This window comes from Calypte anna, chromosome 8 (assembly GCF_003957555.1).
Source record: "Calypte anna isolate BGI_N300 chromosome 8, bCalAnn1_v1.p, whole genome shotgun sequence".
In the NCBI taxonomy this organism is placed as follows: Eukaryota; Metazoa; Chordata; class Aves; order Apodiformes; family Trochilidae; genus Calypte; species Calypte anna.
Window position 1 is genome coordinate 16,609,158 of NC_044254.1, and position 19,137 is coordinate 16,628,294.

A 19,137-nucleotide genomic window follows, 5' to 3' on the forward strand; every position below is an offset into this window, starting at 1 on the left:
AGGGGATCTGTTGGATCCGGTGGTTCTGTTGGATCCGGGACCCGGACCTGGGGATCCGGACCTGCCGTGCCCGCGGTGCCTGAGGCGCTCGCGTGGCCCCGCTGTGTGCTGCGGTACCCGCGGGATGGCTGCGGCAGCTGCTCAGCTTTGGATGAGTGTGTTTAACGCAAATTATTGCTGCAGTGTGAGTTGTAATCAGGGTCAGCAATGTCAAAACAGGGAACTCTGAGCAAACGTGACACACCGGTGGTTTACAGGGATGATGGCACCGCCCTGACCCGGCAGTGGTTCGGCTCACATCTCACATGTCGACGGACGTGCTCACCGAGCAGGAATGAGCTGAGGTGTAGCAAGCATCTGCTTGGAAAGAAATCATCGAGATTTTTGACGGTTGTGTTCCAGGAAATTATCTTCATACCTTTCAAATATAACCTTTAAAAGATAACCTTTTAAAAATTAGGTTGAAATGAGAACTCTGAAATTAAAGAGATTGATGTAAAGCTAGAATTTATGGTGTCTGTTCCTGAGCTGATTTTCCATCTCGGGTGTGCAGGTGCTGCTGCCCAGTGAAGGCTTAGATTGTACAGAAATCGAGTACCCAGGGGGTTCTGTGGGGCCTGGGCTAAATAAGAGGCATTTCTAAATCTTGAACTGCAAAATTCGGTGGGACTGAGTAGTTCCATTTTCCTCAAAAGCTTGGAATATGCTTCAAATTTTATACACAAATAGTGTTCTGCATTACCAAGTTTCTCATACTGCAGAAGTGAAAAGGAAATCTGTTAGCATCAACACATAAAGACAACGTCAAGAAACCTGGTAGTAACCTGATCTAGATGTCTCAAAATTTTGCCTGCCCTATAAATGACTAACTCTGTCACTCAACTTGCTTCACTGAGGTTATTTCTACTCAACATAGGTGTGAACAAAAGATGGAAGGCAATCCAGTATTCTTCTGCCCTCACTCCCATTTTTGTGAAAATATTTCAGCTGTCATTAGTGCCCTATGGATAAGTAGATTCCATGGCAATTAAGGTTGGGGGGATTTAGCTGAGAATTTGTTAACTGAGAACCTTCTGTACCTATCTTATTAGCTAATTCCAAATATCAGAGATTCCAGCTGTATTTCTGAAGTTCATCAGCAGAGATCTTTCATCACTGCTGTTAGCAGAGCTAATAGGGAATTCTGAGTTATTTGTAGTTCCAGTTTGTGGTGGTGTTTCTGTTGGGATCATTGCAAACTGGTGAGCAGCATAATTGTGTGCTGCTCACTGAGTGCTTACGTGCGGAAAAAACATTATCTTTCCCCCTTCCAGCAAGAGGGAAGACAGCCTCCTAATACTATTCAAAGACTTCTTGCAAGGGCTCACAGGAACAAAATAATGATACACAATATTACAAGAACTTCCCAGGGCAGGGGTGGGGCAGTAGAAAGACACCAGAAACACTGTGTAGACTTGCTAAAATAAGATCACTAACAAGGGACAATTATCACTTCAGTAGAAGACCCAAGTAATAAATGCATGCAAAGTATTAAATTTCTTCATAAAGGAAATGCCAGGGTCTTCTGCTTACTTTGGCTACAAACTCTGTTCTGGGTAAATAAGGATAGTCCTTTTTTTACAACTAAGGTAACATTGTCAGGAAATCATCTTTTGAAGAAGCTTTATGGTTAAAAAAGAACAGAAAACACAACAACAGCAAAACCCTCCAGAAAACACCAGTAGCTTTGATTTGTGTAAAACAACAAGCAAGTTATCCAGTGGAGATTGATGAATGAAGACATTTATTTCATGTCAGCAATAAGGAATTTTTGAAGAAACATTCCAGTAAATTACCACTGACCCAGCTGCAGCAGTGGACACCTTTTTGAGCTGTATCATTAGAGCACTGGGATTTTTTGCTTTTCTGTCATGTCAAATGATTGAAAAATATTTTGTGATTAAGTAAAAAAAAAAATCAACTGGGAAAGGAACTTAAGGTAGAAAATATTTCTGGAAGGGTATGAGAAAAGAGGGTAAGGTGCCTCTGAATTCCAGAATTTATTAGAGATGGAACTGGTTTTTTTTTCTAAAACAAAACAAACAAAACCACAAAACCTGAAAAGCCCAACCAAATAAAAAGTAACAACCAACATCTGTCTATTTTCCTGCTTTGTTTTTCTTAATTTCATTGCCTGAAGGTAGAGAGGACATACTTCGTGTCTTCAAGATTCATTGTACTGAACAAAATGCCCCAGAAGACCAGGGTTCCAAACCACATAAACCATTATCTATGTCAGAAGAGTACTGTTCTTTTCATGTGGGGAAAAAAATGTTTTATATGTTTTAAAAATTGATTAATTACTAATTTTAACTTGGATTAATTTTTACATTGCCTTGTTCATGTGGCTACACCATTTCCCCTCAGAATCAGTGAGCCAGAATTCTTTGTGGTTGTTGTTAAAATAGATAACAATCAATTAATTGCTATGTTAGGGCTGTGCACTGGGAGTCAGGCTGAGTCAGAGATGCTCATGCATTGGAACAGCACCAGGCAACGTGGAGCAGAAACCTGAGCTGGGGCCTTGCAGTGTGGCTGTGTGTGTGCTGATGGAGCAGACATCCACATCCCTGGTGTGGTGGCCAGGAGGGTTAACTGCAGGGAGCAGACTGCTGAGCTGAGACAAGTGTACCCTTCTGATTCTTGTGTTCAGCTTGTCCTCACACTCCCCCGTGGTGCAGTGTGGATAATGAAGTTGTACCCCAAAGGTCTGGGGCTTGTTATCCCTGTGAGCTCCTCAGCCTTGCAGCTGCAGAGCTGTTATCACAGCTTTGATGGGAGCTGAGCCTCAGATGCATCCCTGCTTGCAACCTCTCCAGGAGGCATTCTCAGGGACTGTCTAACAGCATTGACTTCAGCAAAGTTAGTGATAGCAGCATTACTTAACTGGTAGATCAAGAGTTTAAGTACTCACATTTGATACAGAAGATGGGACTTTCCAGCCTCTGGAGTCTGAGAATAACATCTTACATTTCCATGGAACAATCAAAGCACAAGCCTGCAGATTTTTAGAGGTGAGAATGGTTCTTCATTCTTCCAAGTGAAGCTGTTGCTGAATGCAGAATAAGATTTAAAAAAAAAAAAAAAAAAAAAAAAAAAAAAAAAAGAAAAAGAAAAAGCTGGACCAATAACTAATGGTTGCAATGGCTGGGAACTCTCTTCCTGAAAGGAGGGGATTCCTGGACGTGTCTTAATACTCTCTCTGTAGCTTCCTTTAAAAAGTTACACAGAAAAGCAAGAACAGGCCATAGAGAATGGACTGTAGCTAGATCGATGGTGCCCTCATCATGGGGCTAAAGCGTGTTTCCATTTGTGCTCCTGGCCTGATGCTCTGTTGGACTTTGCACAGTGAAGAAAGGCTGATGTGGTCTCACTAACATAGAATATGCAGAGAGTAGTGGGGCATGCTCCATGCGGCAGAACAATCTGGGTTTGAGTCCATGTCTTATTAACTGAGAAAAAAATTGAACATGGGCCCACCACAAGATGAAAGTCATATGAAAGATGGACATAAAAAACATCTCTTTTTGAGAGAAAGCCTGCACTGTGCTTTGTAGAGAGGCCTGTGATGCTTGTTATGTGTTATCATACCAAGCCATCTGGGATCTCTGCTGTAGAAAAGCCTCTTGCTCATCCAGCCAGGCATAAGCATGAAATAGATGCTAAAGTACTTAGCTCTTTGCAGACTGTTCCCAGACTTGGACATACCCAGAGGTGTTTCTCCAAGGGAGCATTACACAGGGGAGCAAAGTAAAATTACAAGGTGCCTATGCAGGAACTGCGTGGGTAGCTTTCCAGATCATCTGTTTGGGACTTACAGGCTTGCATTCCTTAGTGGATCTTGTTCACAGGCTTTAACTTCAGTATTTTCAGTCACCTAGGGCAATCTATCTAATGGACAAAATGGCGATCATGCTCAGTAAAGTTGGGTAGAATTTAACATTTTAGGATGAACATTAAATCTTACTATGTGTGCCCAATACCTGACCTCATCCCATAGCTTAACACAAAAATTAATTATTTTCATATGCTTTTCTGGGTAACTTCAGTATCTGAGCAGCATACAAACATTAAGCTGCTAACTGGAAAATAGGTATTATGTCCATTATACATATGGGAAAATTAAGCAACTTTGATAAAACAAAATTTATCAAATGTATCCATGAATTTAGAATGCTCAGTGCAAGTCACCCAAGGCTGGATATTTTTGGAAGTTTTTGGAACCTGAGACAGCAAAATGTAAATATTCTAAGGAAAATGAAGCAAAGGAGAGCATTTTAAAAAGAAGGTATTTTATGTGGTATTCTTGAAAAAAAACTTGGAAATATATTATTTAAAAATTGTGGAATAATTCAATAGTCTGCTGCATATGAGTGTCCAGCTTTAAAGCTCATTAGAATTTGAAAAAAATACTTTGCAGCTGCTTTATTAATGGTTGTCAACACAATCTTAGATGTAGTTATAACAAGCATTACAATAATTCCTTCCCACAGGACCTATCAAGATGGCACAGATGCCCATTATCTTAATCTGGGAAGATTATCCTGATGCATACTAGGTGTTTGGTTTACTACAAGTCTGTCAGCATTTCTGGTTAGTTAGTAGATTAAAACTACTAGATAATATAGTAATTGGATGTAAGCCAGAAAAAAAAAAATTATGAATTTGCTGAAGCCTCAAGTGCCTCGTTCAGAAAACTGGAATACTTCCTCAGACAGAAGTTCTATAAACCCAAAAATTGTCATTTGATACATTTAGACTTTCTGAGTTTACCCAATAGCTACCCATGGCAAAGTGCTAAAGAAGCATCTGCTGTTTCCAGCCTGGTATATTGCTGAATTCATTTTGCTGCTTCTGGAGAGCACTGCTCAGTTCTAAAGAATTGCCCTGTAAAAGGGAGGGTAATCAATGGCAACATTTCATCAGCTTTGTGGGTATGCAGAAAAACTTGTGTTTCCTGGGGGGTGTGGTCCTCCTTGTAGGAACTACTGCTACGATCTTTCTGCTAGTGGCAATTACACATAGCTTGGACTACCTTAATAAAACCCTCCTTCACATACTGAAGAAGAAATAATTTAGTTAATATTAGAGTATGACTCATTTAGAGCCAGATATTTTTCAGCAAATGGAACCTTCTTTTTATTTCTTGACTTCCTGTTATTTTACATTAAGGTGCATTTGGGCTGTAGTGCTAAAATTTCTCAGTAATAAATAGAACTTGGTATAGCAAATAATTTCAGATCTTTATCTGCTTGCAGGTTGCCCACAGATACCTAAAATATCTTATTTAAAATGTAATTTGCAGGTGTAACTGTAGAGATAAGGTACCTATTTTGTTACACAGTAAAATATCTCAAGTGAAATTGTTCTCCTTGCAGGTCACTCTTGATACATTTCCCTGTCTGGCTCCAATACTCTTTAGCTCTTGGTAGATACTTTACCTTTTGAATTGGGAAAAGAAACTACGGAAACAGTCAGGATCATTTTCTACTTGGTATTATTAAGTTAGAAGTGTTTATAAATCACTAGTAACACATATTATTTAGTTTACAAATCCCTGAGATACTATTTGCATAAGAAACAGCAACTGTGAAGTGATACATGGTAAGGATTTATTTGACAGTGTTACCAGAGTCTTTGGTAAGATGAGCTAACTTGAACAATGAGCATTTTAAGTGCAGGCTAATATTTCTAGGTAAGAAAAATATAAGACCAGTTATCTAATGGAGGACTGCATTATGAAAAGTAACAATATAGAAGAGCAGCTAAAGCCAGACAGAAATGCTGTCCTTGTGGATCAGTGTGGGGAGCACTCTGTAGCAATGGGGGTTTTGCTGGTGGAGCAGTTATGTCTGGGCCTGATACCCAGCCAAACCCAGAGAAACTGGACAAGCAGAGCTACATGGCTGATTTGGGATCTAGAAACCGTTCTTACAGAAGAGAATTAAAAGCTTAATCTCTCATCAATTAATCACGTAAGAGCTAACTCACAAGGAATTACATAGAGCTGTGGTAATAAAAATCTTCAGTTTAGCAGACAAATCTGTTAAGATCATAGAACCATAGAAAAGGCTGGGTTGGAAGGGACCTCAGAGATCATCGAGTCCAACCCTTGATCAAGAATTTGAAAACCAAGCCAAAAGACACCTTGTGATTAAAAAACAAAATTAAACTAAACCAGAAAAAAACTGTTAGACTAACAAAGCCTTGGAAAAAAGTTTAGATAGATGGGCCTGTGAAATATTCCTTGTCACTTGAAATCTGTAAACCAAGAAGGTGAATGTTTTTCCAGAGGAAGTGTTCTAGCTCCAGCAGACATTGTGTAGAAGTCACTTGATCTAATTGTCACCTGCACTGTGCAAAACTCAGGCTGGAGAATCAGTGTTTTCTTCTGGCCTGAAAATCTGTGATGTTATGAAACATCAAAATGTAGCAAACCAAACCAAACCAAAACCTTTAAAATGTTTTGTAAGAATTTTACAATACCTGCCATAATATTTTGATAGGATGGGGTTAGAAACTGCAATGAATGGGTTTTAAAATATTTTAACAGAAAATTTTACTACATTACAGAAGTAGTTTTTTTCATGATTTGTATTACTAAATTTTGACAAATAGTCACTAGAATTGCAGTACTTTTTAAAATTTAATGCTATCCAGCACCTATTCCATGATAAGATTCTGTTTCCTGTCTTTATTGGTTTATCAAATCTGTTAAGACTGATATTTCCTGGGTGTCACCTGAGGATAACTTTATGAAAGCTTAGTTGTCTATTTGGTGGTGCTCATAAATAACATCAAAAGCAGATGACTAAAGATAATTTTTAAAAAAGTTAGTGCAGGAAGTGATTCCAAAATATTAGTCAGATGGCTGAGATAACTTAAGAGATTTACCAGGAAATTTCCTTCACTTTTATATTATAAACTGTTGGCAGAAGTTTTCTTTTTTGTGAACATGTGAACATGCTTCTGAACACTTAAAAGTGCTAATGACAAGATAACAAAGGTAATGAGCATTATAAGACATTTAGTTGGCAACATATAATAATCCCAGTGTCAGATAAACTCTTTTCCAGTATGCATATGCAGCTCTTATTAATGAATTCAAGCTGTCCCTAATTACTAGTAGCTGAAAACCACTGTCATTTACCTCCCACAAACAGAGCCACACCTTGCCCTCCAGGAAATCCAGAGAGCTTCCCAAGAACTGTGCCTTGCTCTGGTTTTGATTTCAGTCCCTTCTGTAGCATTTCATAGCAGAAGCTTCTCAGAGCCAATCCTGTCTGGTGCACAGGGTTTGACTGAATGAAGAAATAAAATTCATTATGAAATCTGGTTTTAAGTTAGACCTTTTATTACAGTGGTTCTTTTGCTATGTCTACATGGTTCAGCAAGTTTGGTGTTCTGCCCAACACAGATGGATGCTGCAAACTATCTGTTCCCTACAGTAGGAGACAGGCCAGAATGAAAGTCACTATTTCAGTAAAAGGTGCCATGCAAGATGACAAGGAAGAATTAGCTAAGATAGTATTTTCCTTTATCTGTGTTTCCAACTTGATCACATTTTCCTCCTGCTTGGGAAAACACATTATTTCCTGAATTTATGTGGGGTTATTTATGAAAGAGAAGGTATGACATGCTTATCTGTGGCAGGAAAGAGTTAGGCTAAATGGTTCAAGCCTTACTTTTTCTATTTCACCAGAAGTTTATATGTATCTGAAAAGAAATTATGACATTCAGTCTGTTACCAGGGTTGTATTCATCAGCTGACAATGCATCTGGTCACAGCCTGTGCAATTCTACTTCAAATGTTTTTGTGCTGTACTAGTGCCAATATGGGATTCAGAAGACCTGTCCTGTTCAATTTCCTTCCTCACAATACTTCTTGGTTACCTCTAGTAAGTTGCTTTGTGCCTTATTCTTCTACAAAATCAGTGCTAAACCATTTTTGCTTTATATACATAAATAAGCATAACAGATATTCTAGAAAGAAGAGCAAGTACCAGTAAATCTCAGAGGGAGGCCTCTGCTGGGATGAAGTCATAGAGAAGAGCTGGAGACTAACAGAGCACAGTTGTTACTTACCTGCCACAGTGGCTAGGAGAGGGAATCTAACTCTTCATTGGCCAAGCAAGTAAATATTAAGAAGGAATAGAGAGATTTATACCTCCTCTGTATCTGGTGCAGATACAAGACAAACTGGAATATTGTATATGTCCTAAATCCAAAAGGAGTGATGAAAAATTAGAGGGATTTCAGAGAACAGACAAGGCATTTTTAAAGGATTAGGATACTCTCCTTCTAATGTGGGGCTCAAAGAGTTCCACCTACTTAGCTTATCAAAGAGGAAGTTAGTGAGGGTCTTTTATGTACCTTTCTATGTAGTAAATATCCATTTAAAATTACGTGGCTTAGCTCTAGCAGCCAAAGATCCATGACCTGCAATCTCAATTTATAGTTACCAATAATTAATCACTGAGATAGTTACCAAGAATGATGGTAAGTTTTATTTTAATATGTATATCAAGATTTGACATTTCCCCCTTCACATGATACAATCTAGTTCAGACAGAAACCAGCTCAGGGGAAGCTCCCCTCCATTATACAGGAAGTCAGAGTAGAAGATCATACAGGTTACTTCAGGATTTCTAATCTGTTAATTAAGTAGCTTATATAAATCCAGTTTAATTGGTTCTGTGATTTTTAATAAACAGTATTTTTACTGTTTCATGTTTGACTGCAGCCTCACCTAATCTCAATTACTTCTTACTGTATGTGGGTGGTGGGACTTCATCATCCAGCCAGCACCTCCGCCTTCATCCCTGAGGGTTGCATCATGACTGCGTTACGCAACCTGCGGGGCTGATACTGTTGATCCAATGCAAACCACAGAATCACTGAGATATCCAGTGATGGAATTCCAGGGGATCCTAGCAGAACTACTCTAGATCCCACACACAAGCCATTTATCAAGATCATGTTCTGCTGTACTTTTAAAAAACTTCACTGCTCAGGTGACTGTAGTCTCTTTGCAGGTCCCTGTTTATGATTTTTAGCATATCATTCTAGATTTTTTTTTTACAACTAATGTGTAGTTTTCTAGGCTTTTATCCAGACTGAGGTTGATATTTAAAATTTTATTCTCACTCATTCACTCAGCTGCATTTTGCTTGGTATTCCTGGAAATAGACTGACATCCTGACAAGGGTAAACAACATTCTTTGACATGCATTTTTTTCTCTGGGCACCCCTCCAGCTTTGCATGGAGAACTGCCTGTCCTTAATACCATGTCATGAGGAAGCATTACATATTTTGGGGGATACAAATGAATTGCTTTCCTTCAGGCTCCATATCTTAAATTCCATTATGCCTGTTGGCATAAATTAAATAAGGAAATTTCATTGTTTGAGGTGAGATGTCATCTGATACCCTCACCTGCTGGCTGTACTTCTAGGCATTATCCTGCTGTAGGAAGAGACAGCTCCCTGCAGTTCAAAACTCTTTGAAAAGTGCCATTCCCTTTATGTCTGAATTCATAAATTATTTCAATTTTTCTCACTTAAAAAATATCAAGCTGCAGCAGATAACTCTCTTCACTCTGTTGTCCCACATTTTGGTGCCAATTAATCTCCTGTTATCTTCCTGAACCATCTGGCCTTTCAGTACTGCTTGCATTTCCAAGAATTTTTAACAATCACTACCCAAAACTTAAATGCTGATGGATGTTCTGGTACATTCTCATCCCAAGCTTCCACCTACTGGGATGTGAAAAGGACATTACATATACAAGACTTACTGGGATCCTTTTCAGTATTAAAGCATCTGGGACACGGGGCCATAGGAGTATGGAGTAAGAGGAATCCAAATATCTGTACTGGCAAGAGTGATTTGGTTTTAGTCCAAGATTTTTTAATAAACCCCAAGAACCAAAAAACATAAATTGGATTTATGGGGAAATAAGCTGGGGCATCTAATCCCTGCAATGGAGGGAAGTGGCTGAGCTGCACAGAAAGCAGAGTCTGGGCATCTGCAGTGACAGCCTCCTCCTGGCAGTAATCAAAACAGAAAACTAAAAGCAGTAACTGATACAAGATTTTGTCAGCAAGGAAAGAAATAACGTGGTTGTTTTGTTTTTTTGTTTTCTTTAAGAACAAAATCATGAGTTCTAATTGAGAATATTGCCAAGAAGTATCTATGTGTGAAATATTTTAAAGGCTTATGCCTTTGAATGTATGAGGTCCAATTTCCAGTGCTGTTGAGAATTCACCAATTGGATCATTTTCAGTTGTAATTATGACAGGTTACTGTCAGAAAAGCTGACTTTCATTTTTTAAGACAAATCCTGAGAAGATATTGAAAATCAGGACTCACCCTCAGTATTTCTAATCATCCTTTAATAGTTTTTTCATATGGAGCAATACTGGTAACATCATAGCTTTGCTAGAGAGCTTTTGAAAACTGGTCTCTCAAGCTTAGCAAATCTGTGTGAAGAAAGTAATAGTTATCATTCAAACGTGACGCCAGACTAATTATTACTTCAAACAGAAGAACCTAGCATCAACAGGATTATTTTTTTTTCACTCTCTTTGGTAAACTGTAGTAGCCACACCTACATCTTCTTAGAAGAAACCTACTTCTCCTGAATTCTTTGCACAAATCCTTAATAATTTAAATTAATAAATTGTAATTTTGTCCTGAGTTTAGCTCTTCAAGATTTTTACACAGATCATCTTATTTTCATGCTTCATACATTTAGATTACATCAGACTTACTACAAATGCTGTTAGCCCTTGAAATTTGCCTTACTTAGGGAAGAGACAATCCATACAGTGTACGTGGTAAGGACCATTAAGTTGCTCAGTTTCACGTTGTCTTTGCCACATTGGTTTAACTAATCTAATCAAATTGGTAGTGTTCAGTAGTGTTATGTTTAAGAGTGTCATTTGATCCCACAAGGCACTGGAGAGGACAAGGATCATGAAATAAAGATTAGTTTCTTATATGCAATACTGTGTTTCACCTTTATGGCACTATCTGTCTAGTTGACATTCATTTTAGCTGAATTACAAAGCTAAGCCTACAAACTCAAATAGCATTATTATATGATTTTCAAAGAAGCTACATCACATGCTTCATTCCTCAGTTCTTACACACCAATTACATACATTCTGATTGCTAAAAATGAGTGCACTGGAAACCAAAGGAATTTAGCATTCCATAAAATACTGTGTTTTGCTGAAATAATACTGAAACGATAATTTGTCTGTTCTTCAGCACCGTGACCAGTGGTTTAATTGGAAAAAAAAACAACAACAAAAACCAAAACAGAACAAAACCCACATAAAATCCCCAAACCAACAAAGAAAAAACAAAAGCAAAGAAAAAAGAAAAAAGAGAACAACCCCCCACAAACAACTCTATATTTTGATAGGCAATATAGATCTGACTTGCAGAAAGCATAGCTTTTGAACTCTCTATATACTTTTGCAGTAAAGGCATAGACTTCCTTAAGAAATTTAAGGTATGGGAAATATGCATGAATTTCTATTTTGTAGTCATATTTGTGGCTTTCTTAAAGGTTGTCCTCAGATCTCTCTGGGACATCGAGGAATGGAAAATCATTGCAATAGCACAGACAGAGATATTGCCATATGGCAAATACAATTCTTCCAAAGGGCCTTGATAGGACCTGCAATGGGCTGGTGGCTTCCATGCAAAATATAACTTGAAATTAAACAGGAGGAGTTAGTTAAGGTACCCAGTCCCAGCGAACATTTTCCTGAAACACCTCACATTAGTTGGATTTTGGTTTCTTTGGAAGGGTCTATGTTGTCAGACTTATTTTTGCAACAAATAATGAAGGACTAAGAGGCACTTTTTCTTAAAGAAGTCAAATAGGACTACGAGGAGCTGCGTGTTTGTGGGGCACACGAACTCACCCATCAAGAGTGTAACAACCTCTCCAGTTTGTACATTGTGTTCATTTTCATACAATGAGTTGATACTGTGTCATATGCAATCCCAGGAAAGGAAGAAGCACAAAGAGTTGCCAAAAAGAAAGAGAGGAAAACTTACTCTGCTGTTAGGAGAAGAACAGCAGCTCTGGTTTTTTAATTTCTAGTTTGCTGTATGGTGCCAGTATCGAAACAAGACCTGCAGGGATGCTTGGGAATGAGTTTCCTCACCTGGTCTTTCCTACATTATTTTTCACAACATTTGCATATAGAATGCACCCAAGATGTGTTCTTAGTCCTTGAGAGAGATCTAAAATCTTCCTGAAGAAGCACTGATTCTTTCTATCTGCACCCTTTCTATCTAACACAAGCTAGGACTGAGGAGATAAAGCTTTCAGTCTTCATTTTGCCAGATTTGAAATAATATCTTAAATTAGTGAGATGTTAAAAAAAAAAAATACCTCTAAAGTTGAGGATATCACTTCTTCCTGACTTGGGCACTGAAAGTAAAGCCATGAGCAGCAAGAGAGGAAGTGTTCACCACAAGAAGGCTCATCTCTGCCCAGCTTCTGCATGGTCCTTCCTCAGAACCTGCTCATACTTATGGCCTCACTGACTTGTGTCCCAACACCTCCCTGGCAGCACTGTGGACAAGGCTGTGGCCAAGCCAGGATGTGAATCTCCTGCTGGGGATATTTCCACCATGTCAGGACTACACTACCATCCTCTAAGCAGGGGTTGTGTCAAAGATCACAAAAAGATTCAGATTTTATCCTTTAGATTTTATGGGTCATTCCTGTGTCTTTGAAGTTCGTTCCTCATTGAAGATGAAGGGAAATTCCTACTGATATTAATGGGGTTAGGATGTGTCCTTGTCTTTATTTTTGCTTTTTTTCTCCTTTGTTGCAGTAGATTTATTCTTTAATAAAGGAATAGGTTTGCCACCCTTGCCTGGAGGAAAAAGAAAAGCCACATTACTACATAAATTATGAAATATTTACATTTGTGAGGCCACCCCCTTATGCCTAGCTCCTCCTCTGATATTAAGATGACACTTTTTATAGGGCTACAGCTTCTATACTGCCATTATTCCTCTGTGAGTTCCAAGACCAGGAGGTGACAAAACAGCAAGCAACCATGAGCCAAGTGACAGTAAGTAATATCTAGGAATGCTTGCTGACTTCAGCTCAGTGCAGTGAGAAACCACTGAATTAGACTGATGGTGGCTTATTAAGTGTTGGAGGGCAAAGCAGGATCAGATGAAAGCAAAGAAAATATAAAATTGTGAAGGTTTCTTAACTAAGCTTGATTTCTGCCTGAGAATACAAGGCAGTATGTTGTAGAGGTACCTGTAATAATAATCTTAAGAGCAAAGTGTTAAAGGCACGAGTTTCCTTATAATTTTATGTTCTTATTTATGTTACTTTATTTATATTGTTTTGTATTTGTATTTACCTTTTTTGCCTGCCATACTCCCAATGCCACAAGAATGAATGAAGCTAGCCTTAGTGTCACTATCCATAATGAAATGATCTGCAGTTACTCTTGTGAATGTTTTGCATCTCTTGTTGTCATTGTATTTTTAATTGGCTTTAAACTGAACAGTAGCTTTCTTTAAAAGTGGCTTAGCATGTTGTTCAAATACGTGTGGTTCAAACTGCTTGGCTTAGTTTATCATTTCTCCCTCCCTACTTTTACATATTTAATGCTTCTGGCTTTGCCTTGCCGCACCTCTTGCAGGTTTGGTAACAGACAGGTAGTGTCTTTCTCTCTGGGTGTTGGTTTGTTGGGTTGGCTTTTTTAATACTTGGCTAAGTCATTTCAGTTTATGTCTCCGATTTTTATCTCTCTGTGGAGAGATAAAATTTTTATCCTATGGAGGCTGTATCTGTAAAATGAATGAGTAAATAAAACATCTTGCTAACTGGATTTCTGCACAGTTAACTCCTAATGGTTCTCTGTAACCAAACTCAAGACCTCCCAGGTGTCACTCATCTTAATGTTCCTTCTGCTCTTCCCTTATTTTTTCTCTCTTGCTCACTTTCAGTTGTCTTCTCTCTTCTGAATTTTCTGCTTGGTTTTTCCTGCAAGCTCCCTTTGCTCCTCCCATTTCTCTGGTTCTTCATGTCTTGGGCAGCAACAAGGAGGGCAGTTTGGTGCGTGGCTGGGAACACAACTGCAGTGTTTGCTGTGCAGCATTTCTTCCATGGTCTTTTCTTATTCTCACCTTGACTTTCATGAAAGAAATATTTGGAGTAGTTATGAAGCAAGAGAGGAAAAGATGCAGATATCCTTTGCGCAATGCTTAGGATTTACAAGGTCAGTATGTGAACTGGAGCAGCCTCCAGAGCAGGGAAGGAAACAGTTTCTGAAATGTGTACTGAGCTGGGCATTTTCAATTTTCAAAAGTGGTGGACAGTGGTGCTGAGACTACCCTACCCACACCAGTGCAAAAGTACATTCCTAAAATCACACCATCACAAGAGAAGTACTGATTGTTGGCTGGCAGAATCTTAGCCCAAAAAGAACCCCTGAAAAAAAGACAGAGACATAAAACCTTGAAGCTAAATACTCTCACGTTTTAGAAAAGTCAGAAGTAGGGAATAAAAAGAAAACACTTGAAGACAGGGCTTTCAGTGAGCTTTTGGCACGTTATGGAATGTCACAGGGAAACCATGTACTGCTGTAGCTTGACACATTTATTTGTGGGCATTAATAGGTGTGAAGACAGATTTTTGTGCTAGTGTATCATGAGACACAACTGTGTGGCTAATTTGCATGTGAAATTGCTATGATTAATAAAATAGGCAATGCTAGTACATGTGTACTACAGTCAGCAACTGTAGCAATCACCAGCATTCTAGCAGGCAAATTAAATACTGTTTTATGTGCCAATAAAGCCTGGAATATTTGAATATTTGAATATCAGCACTCCAAAGACTCAAAGTGACCAAAGGAGTGGAAGAATGTTCCTTACTATCACCTCTCTTACAGGATAATCAGAATAGTCAATAGATACCTTTTGTAGGAATGTAAAACAAACCCAACTGAAAAAAAATGAAACCAAGAGGATTTACTAAAATCATTTCAGTAAAAGTGTAGCACAGCTATTTATAAAAAGCAAGATATGCTTTTTTAAGTTCTTATGTTTTGTACTTAACAGTCTGAGTAAAATGAACATACCAAATATGCATAGAATATTCTTAATACTGGGAGAAATCAGTTAAAAACCATAAAGTTAAGCATTAAAAATTTACATTATAGGCCAGCTTCTGGCTGAGGCCAAGACCTTAAAGTACAAAAATTGACTTCTGAATTTTATGCAGCTTCTTTTACTGCATTCATGCCAAGTTCATAAGAACTGGGAGAAAATTCAGCAGACTAGGCCTTTAATCTGGTATCTCCAATCCAAACAGAAGAGTGTCAGATATGGCTACGCTATGCAGGATATCAGGGTATCTAGAAAAACCTGATATGCCTATCATAGCTTGAAATTTCAGGTCATGCTCTTTGCCTTACACAATCAAGACTGAATTCCCTGATACAAGGTTTTTTTTCCCATGTGTTGCCTAACATGAACTTCTGTTAATCTCCATTCTCATTTTTAAATTTGTGTCTTTAAAATAAATCTCTTGTGAACTACAAGAGGCACACCATGTTCTTGCATCACATGCTAAGCCCAGTTAGGCTCTGGCTTACACAGAGCTGTTAGAAGACACTGCCAGCACAACCCTGTATCCCAAACATTTTACCCAGGGCACAGGCAGCTCACACCTTCTGAAGCAATTACCATACTAAGCACCCAGTGATGTATCTTTCCCAGAAACTGAAAACTAAGGTATGAAAGAGATCCAAACGCTAATTTATGGGCATTAACATATGGGTGTCTGTTTCTCTGAGGATAATTATGTGGCTATGCTAACAACACCAAGGATGCTTTGATACATTAAAACAAATTCTCACAATTATGTTCTTCAGCATCTCATTAATGTCAGGAGTATGTATACATTTAACCAGGAGAGGCTTAGTGAAAATAACGCTATTCCCTTCTCATGAGGAAGCCCTGTTTGACACAGGTGCTTACATTACATAAATTTAATGGAAACTTTTGAGAGCAGAAAACTACACAGAATGTGCTGAGAGAGGAGCAGTGTGTGCAGTTTGCAAGGGTATCTGTAAAAATGGCTATTACTGACAACAAAACAAATAAGCCTCCAGGGCCTGGCAGGACTTCTGTACTTTTAAGAAGTACAACCTGGCACACTTTGAAGCAGAACTTGCTGTGGTTCCTCTGGACCCCTGTGACACGTTGAAGTGCCAGGCTAAGTTAGCATGCCTTGGAGAAGGGAAGGGTCCCAGCTCAATCAGAGGAATTTCTCCCAAAGCTTCCTTTGACTTGCTGGGCAGGCAGCTGCCATGGAGCCCCACATCCCTAAAGGCTGCCCTCTGAAGTGAGCTCAGGCTGCAATGCCTGTACTTGTTTTCCAGTATCATAATTGCTCAGATGGAATTAAACTTCACATAGTTGAAGGTTTTATGCCTTCAAATAATGTTGGTGGGGTTTTTTTAGCTTTTCTCCTAGTGAGGCTACTGACTAATCCTTTGACCTCTTACATTAATTTATACATTAAATATGTGTAAAATTGCACTCTTTAACCACAACACACCACTACCCTAATGATCCACAATCACCAGTGTTATAGTGCATCTCTGACACAGGGGCTTACAGAAAAATCATCAGGGAATTTCTTTTGAGCAGTGACAGGGAGACAGAGTGGCAGTAGCCATGGTGAGGGTGGGGGTCGTGCTGGTGGCTGAGCGGGTGGCAGGTGTGTGTTTGGAGAGGCTGGATTTGCATTTCCTGCCCCTTGTGAGCTTGTCAGGCGTGCTGGGAGCGAGCCTCAGCTTGTGGAATGGCAATTTATACCAAACAACAATCCCTACTCTTGTGTTTGTTACAAACTTGGCTGTAGTACAGTAATGTTTAGTGGCTTAACAATGTCATCTTTTGACCTACCCTACTGCAACAATTTTCATGCATATTAAATATTCTCATTTAGTCTCACTAGAACAGAGCCCAAGGGTCAGAATAGCCATACCTGCATGCTGAGGAGAAGAGACTTTGGGTTTCCAGAGGAAAGACCAACTTTCTCCCCTCTCTATGCCAGTGTCCAAAACTTCTGTGCTCTTGCAGGACCAGCTCTGCTGGGCAGGGCCTCTGGAATTGCAGAAGGGGCAGGAGAACATCTGCTCAGTCAGCACGGTGGCAGTGGGCAGCCCAGGCAGCCCAGAGTCACTGGCACAGCCAGATAATTATGAGCATTTGGCATTTTGAAAAAGAAAAGCACATTTTAAAATTAAAAACTTAATGAATATGTGTATAAAATATGCAAAAATAAATATTTCACACCAGTGACTGATCACAGTGCATCCTGTGAAGACATACAAGGGTGAGTAAGTGGCATATGGTCTTGACTTTGCATAGGAAGCCTGAGAGTTACAAAGCCTTTAAAAAGGTGTATGGTTTACCTTGTTGATTATCAGTCTCTTGGAAAACAAAGCCAGCCCACATTTCATAATATGCGTAGTAGGAATACCAGGATATGCAAATGTGGAAGTTACACAATGAAAGCAAAACTAAAACTGTTTACAGTAAAAAAATTAGAGAACTAGAACACACCACTGAAAAGAGTGTGTGCACAACCTGGCTATTTACATGCTTGTAGCATTTTATGGTACAACTGCTTCTCTCCATCTTCCCACTGCTCTTTCTGCCTCTTCAGTAACAGCTAAAACAGAGGCCAACAATCTTGGGTATAATGAGAGAAGAGTGTGGTAAGCAGTCTTGTGAAGCTTTCGGACAGCTATCAATTTATCAAATAATTAAGAATAACAATTAGCACTTAAGTGATGGACAGTTGATTTTTAGCCTGGGGGGAAAGGCTATAGCAACACTGTTTTGACAGCCAGTGGTTGAAGGCTCTTTGCTATTGAACTCTAAAAGCTGTGGCTGAGCATCAGCCACCAGCCGTGCAGGTTGTATTACAGGTCCAGGTGCCCTCTGGTGCACCATGGGGAACTTCACCAGCAATGCTTCCAGATTTCTCGACAGTCCTGTACACTGAGGTCATGCATGGGCCAAGATGTAAGAGTTTAGGCAGGTTGGGTTAAGTCAGTGTCTGCTAGGAGAAGGTGAACATGAGAAATTAACTTTATCTTTGCTTATCTGAGTGATGCCCTGACGTCCCACTGCTGTCTGTGTCACTGTCAATTTCCACAGCCACAATTTGGTTTTGCTTGACCACAGCTAGTAAAACAAAAAATATAGATATGTGAAACAATTTGACAAGCATCAGAGAAAAAACATTATCAAGAAAATTATTTATCAAATGTTTTTATATATATGCATATGCAGGGCAAAGAAAAATCCTGTTTTGTGCAGAACATCTAAACTACACACACATTATTTTCACTGAGTGATGAGACTCAGATTTGCCTTCAATCCAGATCAACTAAATACACAATTTATTCCTGGATGACTCCTCATTAAGCAGGCCAGATACATTATTTTTATTTCTTTAAAAAGTATGCACAAATGTTTTATGAAATTAATTTGTTGGCACCTTGTGCACTTTGTTGTTTGGTTGATTTATCTACTGCCTTTTAAGACCCTGTGATGGAGTATCAGTGGTATGGACTATGAACACAGCAAAACAGAAATATTAACAGGATGCCCAATGCTTTAGAGTGCCGTTTACATTAGCAGTTAAAAAATAGCAACATATAATGCTATAAATATATCTAGGAACATATTAAATATAGATACACTTTTGAAATCTGAACCCAGGAATGAATCTGGATTTTGCAAATTAGCTTTGTTTTATAGCAAGTCCATGAAAACTTCAGGTTGTAAGCCTGGGACTGGATTTATTGAAAATAAACAGCCATGTTTGTTGTAGAATGAAAATGTAGGTGAAATAACACCTTCTTTCAAATATTTTATTCTCTTTTCCTTTTAGTTTTTATCCCTAATTTTCCTGTTTTCAATTTTTCCCAATTGATTCCACTTTTTCCTTTGGCAGATAGAAAACATTGTCACCAACCACAAATAACTCTAAAGATGGAAAACAAAGACTGTAAACA

The 19,137-nt window shown here is 38.8% G+C and overlaps 2 long non-coding RNA genes across 2 annotated transcripts; both read right to left on the reverse strand.

The window, feature by feature from the left end:
- Positions 1–15: 15 nt before the first annotated feature.
- LOC115598678 lies at positions 16–10,481 on the reverse strand. The gene is made up of 4 exons (XR_003987823.1): positions 10,412–10,481; positions 9,837–9,909; positions 2,954–3,091; positions 16–418 (listed from the first exon to the last, which is right to left on the reverse strand). It is a non-coding gene; the product is annotated as an uncharacterized LOC115598678 (long non-coding RNA).
- A 2,146-nt stretch (positions 10,482–12,627) lies between these two features.
- Positions 12,628–17,285, reverse strand: LOC115598679. The gene is made up of 3 exons (XR_003987824.1): positions 17,094–17,285; positions 14,036–14,226; positions 12,628–12,945 (listed from the first exon to the last, which is right to left on the reverse strand). It is a non-coding gene; the product is annotated as an uncharacterized LOC115598679 (long non-coding RNA).
- Between the last annotated feature and the right edge of the window lie 1,852 nt (positions 17,286–19,137).